The sequence below is a fragment of the Pinus tabuliformis genome, chromosome 2_1 (genome assembly GCF_031772625.1).
Source record: "Pinus tabuliformis cultivar Carrire ecotype Pingquan chromosome 2_1, CPIR1, whole genome shotgun sequence".
Taxonomy (NCBI): domain Eukaryota; kingdom Viridiplantae; phylum Streptophyta; class Pinopsida; order Pinales; family Pinaceae; genus Pinus; species Pinus tabuliformis.
Genome location: NC_142299.1, coordinates 495,370,990 through 495,385,611, shown reverse-complemented (window position 1 = coordinate 495,385,611; position 14,622 = coordinate 495,370,990). Strand labels below are relative to the sequence as shown.

At 39.6% G+C, this 14,622-nt stretch overlaps 1 protein-coding gene and 1 long non-coding RNA gene across 5 annotated transcripts in view; one reads left to right on the top strand and one right to left on the bottom strand.

The window, feature by feature from the left end:
• The window catches only part of LOC149201099 (microtubule-associated protein TORTIFOLIA1-like), a 126,389-nt gene that overhangs the window by 41,413 nt on the left and 70,354 nt on the right, over nucleotides 1-14,622 (bottom strand). The gene's annotated exons all lie outside the window — the stretch shown is intronic.
• Nucleotides 7,668-10,061, top strand: LOC149201101 (uncharacterized). The gene is made up of 2 exons (XR_016253856.1): nucleotides 7,668-8,881; nucleotides 9,477-10,061. It is a non-coding gene; the product is annotated as an uncharacterized LOC149201101 (long non-coding RNA).

Genomic DNA, 14,622 nt, shown 5'->3' with positions numbered 1-14,622 from the left:
AACATCACATTGAGGGGCTTCTACAACTGTCAAAAGCGTAATTTGACCATAGGCTGACCTTGAAACAAATCTGCAAACCCATCAAATAACTTCAAAATTCATATCCCCACTTCTACAACTCGGAATTCGATAATTCTCGAAGTGTTGGATTCTCCTTTTTGCCTTCTATCATCTCATGCCATCACATGTAGAAATGTGATCATGTAAATACCCAAAACACGATTTGGTGCAAAACCACATACTCGAGTTCCAAGCCCACAAATGACTCTTGTGTCACTTTTCCCTCCAAACCTCGAACCCTAGGGCTTGGAGTACCTCCCAAGCTACTCAAAAATCAACAAGACTTTATCAAAAGGGACCTCTTCTCATTCAGTCAAACTTGGAGACAAGAAGAGCTACACTGTGAAAGGAATTGGATCTACTTCATTGGAGCTAGAGACTGGTGGAAGCATTCATATCAATAATATACTCTACGTTCTAGGTTTGAAGAAAAAATTACTTTCTATTTCTTGCCTAGAAGATAAAGGTGATAGGATTGCTTTTGTTGATGGAAAAGTTTTGGTTTGGGGAAAGGGCTCTAGTATTGAACATGCTAAGATAATTGGGATTCATGAGGGGACGTTGTATAGACTTCTTACACCTCTTCCTCAAGCTCTTGTACACTTAGATGTTAGCCCTTTTGAACTATGGCATAGAAGGTATGGACACCTTCACTACAAGGTATTTCCATCTCTAAATCAAATGGTCATTGGCATCCCTGAATTGAAGGAAGAACATGAAGGAATCTGTAAGGGATGTGCTCTAGGAAAGAATGTGAAGAAACCCTTTGCAAGAAGTGATACAAGATCTAAGGAAATCTTAGATCTCATACACTCTGATGTATGTGGACCTATGGCAGTAAAATCTCTTGGAGGACATCAATACTATGTGACATTCATTGATGATTACTCTAGGAAAACATGGATATACCTCCTCAAGGGCAAGGATGAGGTATTTGAGAAATTTCAAGAATTCAAGGATGAAGTAGAGAATCTAACAAAAAGAAAGATAAAGACCCTAAGATCTGATAACAGTGGAGAGTATACATCCAAAGAGCTTATAGCTTTTTGCAAGGAAGTAGGAATAAAAAGGGAGCTAATTGTTCCCTACAACCTTGAACAAAATCGTGTGCTTGAAAGGAAGAATGGACCAATCGAAGAACGTGTTAGAGCCATGCTTCATGACCAAGATCTCCCTAAGTTATTTTGGGAAGAAGCATTCATAACAGCTGTCTACTTGCGAAATTGAAGTCCTCACAAAATTCTCAATAATATGACTTCAAAAGAAGCATTTACAGGAAATAAGCCTAGTGTGGATAATCTTTGAATATTTGGATGTCTAGTTTACATACACATTCCAAAAGACAAGAGGAAGAAATTGGATCCTACAAGTACAAAAGGCATATTTGTTGGTTATAGTTCTTCATCAAAAGCATACAAAATCTACATTAAAGAAGATCGTCGTATTGAAGTAAGCAAAGATGTCATCTTTGATGAAAATGTAACTTACAAGAGATCCAAAGATATCCCAGTTGATTCTGATGAAGAAGAGATACCCATTTTTGAGGAAATCTCAAGGGATGACAATGTTCAAGATTCTACACCTACTCATGAAGATGTTGAAGGAACCAGTGAACCTGTAAAGCATTTTGTTATTCCAAAAACTCGTAAGAGACCTACTTGGTCAAAGACAACTCTACAAGAGGTAGAGGGACATGCAGCAGCTAAGGGAACCTTTAGAGAAAGTAAAAGACCTAAAAGTACTCTAGTTATGCAACCTATATTACTAATGTCATTGAGGCTAAACCCTCCTCCTATGAAGATGCAACTAAACATCAAGAATGGAGGAATGCAATGCAAGAAGAGTACCAGTCAATTATGAAGAATGATGTCTGGGAAATTGTTCCTAGACCAAGTGACAAATCTATTGTCACTTCCAAATGGATATACAAGATCAAACATGCAATGGATGGGAGCATTGATAAGTATAAAGCTAGATTTGTGGCAAGAGGCTTTTCACAAAAAGAAGGTATCGATTATGAAGAAACCTTTGCTCCTACAACAAGATATACAACTATTAGATCACTTGTCTCTTTTGTTGCCACTATGGGATGGAACATTCATCAAATGGATGTTAAAACAAATGTTCTAAATGGGACTATTGATGAAGAAGTTTATATTGAACAACCTCAGGGATTCGAAGTCCACATAAGAGGGAGACACACATCTATAGATTGAAGAAGGTTCTATATGGCTTGAAACAAGCACCTAGAGCATGGTATGCTAGAATGGATGCATACCTATTGAGACTTGGTTTTGTCAAGAGTTCTGTAGATCCTAACCTCTACATCAAAGTGGTCAAGGATGAACCTATGATCATACTTTTATATGTGGATGACTTACTTGTCACAGGTGTGGAGAAGCAGATACAAGAATGCAAGAGACAGTTGGCAACGGAATTTGGCATGAAGGATCTTGGACTTATGCATTATTATTTGGGATGGAAGTTTGTCAAAAACCTGGAGAAATATATCTTGGTCAAGGAAAATATGTGGTCAAGATATTACAAAAATTTGGCATGATGGATAGTAAGCCAATGACAACTCCTATGATCACAAATCTAAATAAGTTGAGGAGTTCATATTCTAGTCCAGTGGATCCTACATGCTACAGATAGTTGATTGGCTCCTTAATGTATCTTGTGAATACTAGACCTGACATTTGTTTTGCAGTAAATGTTCTCAGTCAATTTCAGATGGAGCCAAGACATGAACATTGGATAGCAGCCAAACACATCCTAAGATATCTTTATGGAACAATGCATCATTGCCTTAGATATGTTGGTAATGAAATTCAGCTATTGGGATATACAAATTTTGATTGGGGTGGTAGTGAGATAGATGGGAGAAGCACTACTGGTGGATGTTTCAATTTGGGATCTTCCATGATTTCATGGATGAGCAAGAAGCAAGATATTGTTGCTTTGAGTAGTGTTGAAGTCGAGTATGTTGCTACAAGTGAAGTTTGTAGAGAGGTTGTTTGGCTTAGAAAGCTGCTATCAGATTTATTTGAAGGACCATTGAACCCTACAATTATACATTGTGACAACCAAAGTTGCATAAGGTTGACCAAGGACCTAGTGTTTCATGCTAGGACAAAGCATATTAACAATAAGTACCACTACATCAGAAGCTTGGTACGAGATGGGGTCATGAAGCTACATTATATTCCTATAGATGAACAAGTAGTTGATATTCTGACAAAGGTACTTCCAAACAAGAAGCTTGAATACTTAAGAAGAAAGCTTGGTTTGGTGGATATCTCCTCCCTAATTGAGAGGGAGTGATGATGGACATTATATTATCTTATTCATGTGTCATGCACTAGGCCAGGACTAACAGTGGTACGTCTAAGCGAAGTCCATAGAGAGAGAATGGGGTTCGAAGGATTGGATAAGCATCTGAGATTGGTACTTCTTGAGTATTGGAAATTCAAGATAGAACTAATAGACTGATGCTCTTTGAGGATGAGGTAGGGCATCCAAGATAAGAATGGTCGAAGAGGACCAATGTTCTTTGAGGATAGGTAATCCAAGATAAGAATAAGTCCTAAAAAGACATACCTAGGGAACATTGGATGGTGTATGTGCCTTAGAGGTAGTGTGGTGTCTCACGTAAAGCCTCCCAGCATAATGCTCTGAAATAAGAAGAGCTTGTCGAGTTAAGGCGTTGCTACAATGACAATGCTAGTTATGATATAGATGCTTAATCAATCTAACTCTTCTGATGAGAATACTTCAATTTGAGAATTCTTGTACCTCTTGATGGGATTATGAATACCTCCTTAGTTAAGAGGGAGTGTTGGAGAATGTAATTAGATTCAGTCTTCATAATGACTTTTGTAATCATGACATTGTATATTTTATATAAAAAGAGAAAAATATTTTTTGTTTATTCAAGCATGGGTTTCATGCTCAAAGTTTAGGTCAAAGCATGTTCTTCATGCTTCTAGGGCTTGTTGAGTCAAGGAAATTTTTTTGTCATGTATTATAGTCCCATTTGGACTTGTTGTAAATAAAGGAAAATTGTTATCTTTTAAGTCTAGAAAGTCAATTTATCCTCCAAGACCAAGTCGGCCCTACCAAGAAGTTGACTTAGAAGAGGCTTATTCGACCCCTCAAGAAGACTAAATAGAAGAGACTTCGACTCATTTGGATCATCAACATCAACAAGTTTGATCTACAATAAGAAGAAACGGAAAACAAGAGCGAAGAAGTAGAAGACAAGGAGAAAGACCAAGCGAAGGAAGGAGACCGAAAATTTGACATATTAATATATGCGAAAAAATAGGGTTTATGGGTTAATTGTGGGGCTGAGAGTTGCACACCGAAGTTGTAGACTTGAAGTGAAGGCTGAAACTTGATTGGAGCAGACTTTGAAGAGGTTCGATCTTCGTTGACCTTAGTAGACTTCATCTTGTTTGAAGAAGATCTTGTTAGAGGGCTGACTTGGTACTTGAGAGGAATCTTGGCTTTGGTCTTTGGGTTTTGGAAGTCTCATTTTGATTTGATTCTATAAGAAGAGAAGTATTCTTTCTGGGTTTTCCCCTTGGAGGGGTTTTGCCCTAGCTTGGAGCCTATATCTTGTGTACTTTGTCTTTTTGTGATCTTCACTGTTTTGGTAATTGCTTGATGAAGAAGAAATAAAAGTAATAAAGGGCCAACTAATATCACAAGTAATTATCAACTAAGAAAAGTCAACTATAATCTACAAATTCTTTGATTTTCCAACAAATTTATACCTTAGTAATTGGATACATAAAAATACATATCTCTAAACAAAGGATTATAATTTATAAGCACTCACTCTTCTACTATCATCCCCTTACATCCTCATCTACGGTAAAAGTGACCCTCACATTATATTAATACAATTGTAGCTATTTTACAAGGATCACCAGACAACAAATCCCAACTCCTATGGATCCAAAAGGATGATTGATATAGCCTCCATGTCATGTTCCTTTTTCTGGTTTCCCTTACAACGTGGTCAAGATGGACATTTAAGGTTGGAGGCAGCTAGGTCACATGAGCTGGTTTACTCTATCAGTGAGCCCATGGGGCTTCTGGGGGGTTTTGAGAAGTTTTTATAAGGTCCGATGGCATTCGCTTGGTATATTCCATCATCTGCATAGTTTGTCTTTCGTTCCATTGCATTCCGACAACTTTCAAAAAACAGAGTTATTAATGGGCCTGACTCAATTAAATATGCTTAAGGTGGCATTTCACGAGGAATACTTGAAAGAACACCTTAGTGTAATAGGTCGTTGGAACCGGAACGTGAAAATCTACAGGATGGGATGGTTAGAAGCTAAGTTGCAGGAAACGTGGCCCTAGGGGGCGTTTCGCCAGGGGAAACGAAACGAAACGCGTTTCCCCATACCGTACGGCCTGGAAACGCGTTTCCGGCCGTACGACCATGTTTCCCGAAACGGAAACGTGGCCGTACGGCCGGAAACGCGTTTCCAGGCCGTACGAGCCACGTTTCCCCAAAAAAAACATTTGTTTTTTAATTTTTTTTTTTCTAATGTAGATCTCTTACATTTGTTTGCCCTATTGTTGATATGCAGTTCATGGTAATGTTAAATTCTTAAAGTAAAAGTGATATTCTCCTTTATTTTTCATTTTCATCCTTTTACTTAAATTTTTAACATTACCATGAAATGACTCAGGATGTTTGAGAGTGGTTTCGCCGTCATTGGATTTCATATGGAGAAAGTAGAATTTTAGATCTTACTCAAAATCCAGCAAACTTATCTGTTTTTCAGGATTTCAGGATGGGGGGGATTTCAATGTTTCCATTGGATTTTATCATGTACTAGGGTATGGAACTTGTATTTAATCGAGAGAACAAAGCCCTCTATGCAGGGGAGACTCCCAATAATCAAGAGAATGTAGGGTACTAGGGTATGAAACTTGTATTTAATCAAGAGCACTAAGGTCATTCGACTATGTAGGAGGAGACTCCCAATCAACCACGAGACAAAAAATTAGAAATTTCTCGTGGCTGATTTTGGATATTTCTATTTTCATTATGTGATTATTCATGAGTAAATGTGATGTAAATTTAGATACTTATAGTCTATGCATTGACAATTGACAATTTTATCATAATGTAATAAATTAGAATGTATCATATATGCTTTATGATTGCACATATTTCTTAAATTCCTAATATATATATACATATATATATATATATATATATGTATATATATATATATATATATATATATGTATATATATATATATACATATATATATATATATATATATATATATATATATATATATATATTCGCGTTTCCCCGTTTCCAAAATTTGGGGGGGTCGCGTTTCGTATCGCTTCCCGTTTCGGAAACTCGTACCCGTTTCCCCGTTTCGTGCAACCTTGGTTAGAAGTGAATTTCAGTGGCCTGAGAAGTCATGGTGTCCAATTTACCATTTTTCCCACATTAAAAAGATACTTTAATTGAAATAAAAAGAGGGAAATGTGCTCAATGATTAAAATAATAATAACAAGAGGTTCTAGAGGGGTCCATCAAATCTATAAAAAGAGGAGGAGGAGGCCATTAGAGGACATCTTGGATTTGTATATGGTTGTCTTAGGTTTGGAGAACCTAATTCTTAGCCTCTATAGCCCCAAGACGGAAACCTTCGGGTATGTTGTTTAGTGTTGGACGAAAAACCAACTCTCCTTGAGGAGACTTCATCCAGGGGTTTCATAGAGCTTCAAAGATATTGGAGTGAGGATCATTCAGGTCGTCAATTAGTGCTTCATCCTCTTTCAGTTGGTTCAGTGGCCTGAGAAGTCATGGTGGTCAATTTACCATTTTCCCACATTAAAAAGATACTTTAATTGAAAAAAAAAAGGGGGAAATGTGCTCAATGATTAAAATAATAATAACAGGAGATTCTAGAGGGGTCCATCAAATCTATAAAAGAGGAGGAGGAGGCCACTAGAGGACATCTTGGATTTGTATATGGTTGTCTTAGGTTTGGAGAACCTAATTCTTAGCTTCTATAGCCCCAAGACGGAAACCCTCAGGTATGTTGTTAAGTGTTGGACGAAAACCCAACTCTCCTTGAGGAGACTTCATCCAGGAGTTTCATAGAGCTTCAAAGATATTGGAATGAGAATCATTCAGGTCCTCAATTAGCACTTCATCCTCTTTCAGTTGATTCAGTGGTAGCTGTTGCTGGAGGGAGAGTTGAGTAGTTGTGGAGTTTTGAGAGATCAGGATCGACATAGCAGCAGAATATTTGGAGGTCCACTAAACTATCATATTTTCTATTTGTCTCAAATATTTCTAGTTGTACTCTGCATGCTATATTATAATAAATGAAGCTGAGTCATTCATTGTGCTGCATTTTCTGATGTTATTTGAGTTTTTGGGTTTACCTCTGTGAATTGTCAATGTTTTTGCCGTGATTATATAATTTTTGGTTTCCTATTTATTGGTGCATTTTGATGTAATTTAGTGGGTTTTTGACAAAAATGCCGGCATAAAAAATTATAAAGAAAATTCTCAGAAAATACCACAAAATTTCTGAAAGAGATATTACAGTGGTATGAGTTGTGCATCCTGCCCGCCTGAGGGTTTCTTGCATAATCTATTTAGAAGTTAAAGTTATTTCTGTGAGGCACACTCATTATTGGCAGAACAAATTTATTCTCTTGGCTGCCAAATTGGTGTTTTCCTGCTAAGGGCCAAATAGATTGCTAAGCTGGTCGTTGCCAAGGCGAAGTTCCTATTGCCGGAATTTTCAAGCGGGAACATTACAGTAAATTTGACGCAAATTTGATGCCCAAACACGTTACGCACTGTGCACTTTGGAAATCGGTTTTGGTGGGCATTTATTGGGAACTCAATGACCAATAGCAGTGGGAGAATTGTATGTTGGTGCGATCAATTCTGGTGACAGTGCATTGCTGGCCGGTTGGTTTGGGCAATAAGCAGATGTCGGGTGGGTCAAATACTCTGCGTGGGCCAACAAGTTTGTGCCGAGTCGTGTTCCCAGTATTAGAATCAAATCTCACACTGCCAAATCGGACGGAGCCACGTGGGGACCAGAAGAATCAGGCCGGAGGTTAATGCCTAGTTGTTGTGCGAATAGATCCAAGTGATCATGGTTGCCGCGAAGGAGAAAAAGCAATACCGGATGATCGTGATTTGTGTTGGCTGCATGCAACAAATCGTGAATGGGACAGGCTGTGCATAATCCGTGATTGGAGTATAGTGCGATGAGCCTGTATGTGTGTATTGGCTGCGCATTGGTTATATCGGAGACAGAGGAGACAAAGTATGTATAGAAGTGCGATCACAAACCGGTTTTGGTATCGTTGCATACATTTCAATATGCTGTAAGGTGCTATTGGAAGAGTACACCTGTACAGAACGAATGCGCAGGGGATCAATTTGAGCTGCTCTGGGCGGAATTACGTATGCATGGCAGTAAAAATCTGATTGTGATAGCTGAGGATCGAACTGTGGGCCGAACCGCCGATTTCCAATTGTAAGGAACGAATCTGGAATTCATTGCCAGTCGAGGCCGAAGGTGTAATGATAAAGATTGAAGATGTTGATGCCGTGCGATACACCCCTGTAGAGATACCCAGCTATCGTCGTGCTGCAGATGGAACAAGACCTGTAGCTGATGTTTAACACTGCAGGAGGATATAAAGAAATAAAAAATGAAAAATGAAACGATCAGCCAAAGAATGACAGGACGTATATTTGCTGGCAACTTCAAGTTCAACATCAAACAAGTTCAGAATCGCCAGGCATGTAATTTTCTGTTTAATCTTTTTAAAGCTTTGCAATCTTTTTCACGCATATGTATTCTTGCTGTTCTATTATCTCCGGAGTCAGAACCTCGCATGCATAAAAATGGCTGGAAAATCAATTCAAACATAAAATCCAACAGAAAAAATACGAAACAGCGGGCAAACCAGAGATATCCGTATTTGATTAGGGATTTTACAGTAGTAACATCGATAGTATTGCCGTAGCTGTCAGTCAATCTGAGATTTATGTTGCTACTACAAAAACAGAGTCTTGTATACTTTTTGGATGTGTTGAAAAAGTCGCTGTGCTCGGGGTATGAGTGATGCAGACCCGCGCCTTAAACTGCCCAAGAATGCAGTAAGGGGCTGTCAGGCTCTGGGATTGTTCCAAAATTTGCCCATACAACCCTATTTTGACCTCTGTTTTACAATCTAAAAGCAACCTTTTTAACTTGTATTTCTAGTTTCTAGCAGTATACTCATGAGAATTAACTAGGATTGATGGATCAATATTTTTATGAATTAAATGCCTTCTTTTGGGTTATCTTTAGGACTTTTATCATTTTAAGTCATTATCATTTCATAAATGCAGCTGGTATGTGGAGGCACGTGGATCGGGTTCCTGTACTCTTTCCTGCACCAACCCTAAAACTTTATTCCCACGCTTATTTGGTATCCGGTTCCTGTACCAGCTCTAGATCGGTTATGTGGCAGTAAAGAACTCGTGGATGAGGGGAGCTAGCTGGCAGTCACAGCCAGCTGTTGCTATGGGGGGGTCGTGAAGATCAAAAAGTTTGTTGCACGCCCTTTCAACCTGATTTCCAGAGGATTTGTTTCAGTTATGATGTCGAGCACTGCAGTTGTAATTTTGTTATGCCCTCGTCCACTACAGATCGGCTTCATCAGACTCGTACCATTTTGATCCTGCTCTTAAAACAACATAAGGAGGATACTGTTTACTGATTACTGTTTTGACCAAGTGGAGGAATGCCTCACTTCGGTTTTGTAAAGTTTATATATATGAGATTTGAGATGTATGTAGGTTAGCGATACTTTGCTTGTGAACGCACTTAGGAAGTCTTTTTCTTTGTATCGCTGGGCCTTCTAAGGCTGGACCATCATGTACTAAAGAACAAAGATCTTTATCAATAAAAATGGGATTATGCCCGGTTTCACACATCGTGGTATTTTTGTGTTATTTCCTAATTTAAAAGCAACGTAACCAAGCTTTTCTTCTTACAGGGGAGCGCGCTGATTGGCTAGGGCCCAACCAACCCATCTCGTTGAAAGCATATTGGGGTTGTTTGTTGTGTCAATATATAAAGAGCAAGATTGTGAATCTAATAAACCCAGATATGAGCTTTGTACTGTTGCGAAGGGTTGATTTACCAAATGATTTTAACCTAGATCCGGTGGTTTTATGCTTATTTTAAGGGTTTGTAATTGATTAAGCAATATTCAGATTCTACTAGCTCAGATCTAAGTGATTTATGCTTTGTTTTGAAATAATTATAACCCTTTCCATAATCCTTTTCTTTCTCATAGCAACGATCACAAGATTTGAACACTATAATTGCATAACAATTGTGAACACATTGTGGAGTTGTTTGATTATAAGATTTGAGCTTGTGTTATTTTGCTTGGATATATTGTTAGTTTTTGTAGCATCGGATATATTCTAGCCACGAAATTTGGTGGAGAGGTTAGAATACATGAGATTTCCAAAACCTAGAAATCGTTTCTGGAAATTCCACCTAGAAGTGTTTCAATTAAATTATTAGTCATTTTTTAAATATTTCCTAAATCTAAACTTATAGAATATGGTTAATTAATTAGTGTTAATTGAGATAAGGGGAGAATCATTTTGAAACTCACACGGATTGACAAGGAATTAATTTGAGCCATCGATTATGTTTTAATCTTGGTCATTGGTGCTCCAACAGAAAATTATAAGAAGTCGATGAGTAGATGGAGAACATACCAGTGCAGATACTCAGTTATCCAGGGAGTTCGATTTTCTCAGTAGCAGAGACTCAACGAAGAAGATAGAGCTAGTGGGTGAATAGCAGGTGGTAGAGGAGGTAAGCAACATTTCGGTAGGAAGTGTGCTAGTTCCGGGAGAGGTAGTAAGTGGGAAAATTCTTGAATCTAACACATCAGAAACCCCTACTGCCATTTCTAGTTTACTATTTCCTACTTATTCTTTACATTAACAAGTTATTCACTTGCATAAATATCGAAGTAAACACAAATGCAACCTTTACATATACACAGATCATGCACTGAAGTAAACGAAAACAATAACACAAGGGACACTGTTATATTTGAACAATCATCCCGGAAAAAACCCAATGCGGGAAAACCGGTGCAGCATATAGAGGGTTTGTATTATTAAGCAGATTCTGAATAGAACTAGGGTGCCAAAAATGGCTCACCCAACAAAGAATATCCTTGGAAGTAGTACCTCTATCCGGAGACAGATATTCCAGCAAATCAGCAACTAGATGATCAACCCCACAATGGCTCTGACTATTCCTTGTGCTCGATAGCGAAAGCTTCTCCAAGCACTACTCTAGAACTGCGTCACTCTTCAGGAACTACGTCACCCTCTCCCGGCTGATCTGGTCTCAATCTTCCCCACAGAATCTCCCCAGCGCTGCCTTTGAAGCCCTCTGCATCCTTTGCATCAACCTCTACAACACTCTACATCCTTTGCACTGGCTCCTTCGGCCTCTGCATCAGCCCTTCTTGGGCCTGCGCTGTCTCTCTCGGCACTTCACTGCCTCTCTGTTATGTATTCTTCAGCCTTGGCTGGAAATTCATTACTAAACTGCCCATCACTGCAACTGATCACTAACTCGATTTCCTCAGCAAACCTCGCCCCAGAAAATCGTGTTCTTAATCTCTCTTGGTGTGTCTTCAACTGACCATCAAGCCTCCTCTTATACTTTTCTTGTTGAAGATTCAACGATCGAGATTAAGTCCCTAATCAACGGCTAATATTAGCACCGGCTTGATCCTTGTTATTTAGAACTTTCTCACCCATTTTATATTAATACACATTAATATTTTAATTTTCCTAAGTTTAGACTTAGGAACCCCATTAAAAATATTAATTATTTTAACATCTCTTCATCCGAGTGGAATTTCTCCAAACGATTTCTAGGTCTTGGAGATATCATATGCCTTAGCCTCTCCACCAAATTTCATGGCTAGAGCATATCCGATGCTAACAAAAATCATCACTCCCTCTTAGCGAGGAATGTGCTCTAACAATGCTTCACCACAGAAACATCACACTGATTTTCCGCATTAGTCCTTTGTGCTGATGCTTGGCCTACTGCCCCACATTCATTGTACCGCTGCTTCCTGTAACAATGCCACTGCCACTGCTACATTTGTACTGCAGCTCCTCTCAACATGCTACATCATGCTGCCCATAGCACTGTCACTGTTAACCGCTGCAGTGTAACTCAGTTATTGAGAAGTAAGTAACTAACTTCAGCCAAACACTGACATCCTGGTCAGTCTGGAAGCCTTGTGATGCTACAGCCACCTTTGTTGTTATCTTGTGCTCCCTCTGCTGCCACTGCGTTGTTGCAACCTCTTCTGTGACCCTTGCACTGTTGCAACCTCCACTGTGCTGCTACAGACTTGTGCACTCTAACATTTCCTTGCCGCTCCATCACACCTTGCTCCACCCAACACCTATCATCATGCTACTGTCTGGCTCCCGTAGTTGGATGTGATCCAGGAGTTTGGGCACCTCAAGGATCCTGCCCCTCTTCTGTAGTCCTCTCGACTACAGTTCTATGTCTCCCCACCTCTTCTCTAGAGGCACATAAGCACTCATGGCACAATCGTCATCAGTCTCGACATCCTTCTCTGCATTTGTTGGAGCTACCATCAAATCAAAAGCTTCTCCCTTTCCTTTCTTCCAGGGACACTGAGATGCATAATGTCCCAACTCCCCACAGTTGAAGCACTGGACCTTGGAGACGTCCTTCTTCTTCCTCTTCTGAACCCCTTGTTGTACCATAGATGCTAAAGTCACATCCTCCTCCTCTTTCTTGACTCGAACTCCCTTACCACTACTCCCTGCCTTGGTCAACCTCCTGATCTCTTCCTATCGAAGAGTTGTCCACATCTCCTCCCAATTGGGGGGAGTCGCTCTGCCCAAAATGCTTTGGACAAACGTCTCCCAATCCTCGAAGATTGCATTCAAAGCAGTCCTGACCATAAATTCTGGATCCAGTGTAGACCCCATGAAAGTAAGTTGGTCACGAATTCTTTTCAACCTGAGGAGGAAGTGATCTATCTCCTCTCCTTTCTGCATATGATATTGTTAAAATTGGCAATTAGGGCCAAACTCCATGTGGGTCATCTTATTTATGGTAACTGATATTTTTCTTAGATCCCTCTCATCGAGAGGTGTAGGATTGATCTAAAGATGATCTGATTCCGATAAGTATTCATGGAGTTATGAATTTATTTGCATTATAAGACAATTCATCAAGGTCAGTTAGCAACCAAATAAACCCCACATGTGCTCAACGTTTCAGTATAAATAGAGGTGGCCTTCAAGTCATTTCAACACACTTGGGATCTTTTCCTCTCTCTATTTGTCTTTGGGTTTTAGTAGGAGGAGAGATCCTAAGGAATAACGTCGCCCTGATCCAGAGGGCAGGAAGCCGAAACTGCCGGAAAAGCTAGCACTGCCGGAAAAGCCGGAAAAGTCGGAACTACCAGAAAAGCCGAAAAGCTAGAACTGTCGGAAAGTCGGAACTGCCGGAAAAGCAGGAAATGCTGGAACTACCAGAAAATCTGGAAAAGACGGAAAAGCCGGAACTACCGGAAAAGCTGGAACTGTCGGGACTGTCAGAACTGTCAGGAACAACCGAAACTACCGGAACTGCCGGGAACAGTTGGAACTGCCATAACTGTCAGGAACTGCGGAAACAGCGGGAGCATCTGTTTCCAAAGGAGAGCAGCGTGCAAGGGTCAACTAACTAACATTGGGACAGTTGTATGGTACTTAGCTGCAAATACACCAAGCATGCAATGTTACAACTAGCATGCAACAACAAGCATGCTAGGGACAACAAGCAAGCTAGGAACAACAAACAAGCAAGGTGCGCCCAACACATAGGTTAGGATGGTAACATGGTGCAACAATGGCACATAATGCAGTACAGTGATGGGTACAATCATGATTAATGAAGTGTGATGAGATGCAGCATAGTGATGATGGGTGCAGCGTGGTGCATCGTGATGACAAAATGCAGCACAATGATAGGTGGAGTCACCTTGGAGAATTAGTTGAAGCAGCATGTCTTCAACTGATCTCATGTATCATCTTCTTAGAGATGATCTATGCTCTTATTTAGATAAGTCAAAGTGTTGACTTCTGTTGTAAACGTACTCTCTCTCTCTCTCTCTGTGCTGAACTATTGAAGAACATATAAGAAGAATTGATCAAGGGTTTCCCACATTGGGGTTTGTCCCTGGCTAGTGCCAGATCTTGTGTCCTCTTGTCTTGGCTTGTCTTCTACGATTTATGTTTTTGTTCTATCTGCAGTTTACTTTAATGCTGATGTGATTGCTAATCTGGAAAAGATATGGAGCTAACTGTGAAAATTGAAATAAATCGCTCTAAGCGTAGAACATACCTAAAGTTAACATGGTCTCAGAGCTGAGGCGAAGACAATGCCCAAGCAAGAGTGAAAGAGAAATCACCG